Below are 1,286 nucleotides of genomic sequence, written 5' to 3' on the forward strand. Positions count from 1 at the left end.
ACCACCACCACCACCCACCAGCATCTTGATTAAAATAGGAAACAACTGAGGGTTGTGAGTTGGTGCATCGACCAACTTTCATCAGTGAAAATTTTATTCATACTTTTCATTTATTTCACTTTGTATATTTTTTTTTACTTTGTTTTCTCTTATGATGCTTTACAGTAAAATTCTGTGTCTTAATGTTAAAACATTCTTCCCTACACAATATCCATTAAGGAATGGTGCTAGCACAGTAGTTATGTCTGGGTTTTTAATCTTCTAGTCTCCAATTTAAACCCAGCAGTGCAGACTGGAGGAGAAAGATGACGCTGTGTGTGTCCATATACATTGTGGTTGTTCTTAAGTACCATCAAGTTGGTTATGACTCATATGGACGTTACTCTCAATGGAATGAAACACTTCCCGTTACTGAGATATCCTCACAACCTGTTACATTTAAGCCCATTGCTGCTGCCACTGACCCAGTCTAACTCATCAAGGGTCTTGCTCCTCTTTGTTGATCCTCCTCTTCACCAAGCATGATATCCTCCTCCAGAGACTTGTCCTTCTTAATAATGATGTCAGAAAGTAGGAGAGATAGTCTTGACATACTGGTTACAAAGAGCATTCTGGCTGTACTTTTTCCAATAGTCTTATTTGTTCTTCTGAAAGTTCATGGTACTTTTAATATTCTTCTCCATTACCATAACTTAAATGCATTAACTTTTCTCTTGTCTTCGTTATACACTGTTCAACTTTCACATGCATATGATGTTACTGAAAATACCACAGCTTGGGTGAGGCACATCTTAATTCTCAAACCAAAATCTTTGTTTGTAAATACTTCAGAGAGGTCTTGTGTAGCCGATTTGTCTAATGCAATGTGTCATTTGATTTCTTGACTGCTGTTTCCATGAGTCTTGATAGTGGATCCAAGCAATATGAATTCTCCCCCTTTGGAAACTCTATGGAGCAGTTCTACTCTGTTCTGTAGTGATCACTGTGAATCCAGTCAGCACAAAAGCAATGCGGTTAGTTAGCCTTTGTAGGAAATGGAGACAGAGAGAAAAACAGATGAAAAAGAAAACTTAAAGATAAATAATAGTAGAGATACCAAGACTAAGATGCAAGACTAAGAAACTCCATGCAGTTGTCTCCCCAGAGAAATATAAAATGGAAATAAAACAAAACAAATGAAAGAACTTTAGTGAATCAACAGTTAATAACATATGTTTGTGAAAACTTCACAGACTTATAGGAAGATGATAGAAACTTTTTTGATGTATGCTAAGCATCTCGCCCAT

This window comes from Chrysochloris asiatica, unplaced genomic scaffold (genome assembly GCF_000296735.1).
Source record: "Chrysochloris asiatica unplaced genomic scaffold, ChrAsi1.0 scaffold00482, whole genome shotgun sequence".
NCBI classification, from domain to species: Eukaryota; Metazoa; Chordata; class Mammalia; order Afrosoricida; family Chrysochloridae; genus Chrysochloris; species Chrysochloris asiatica.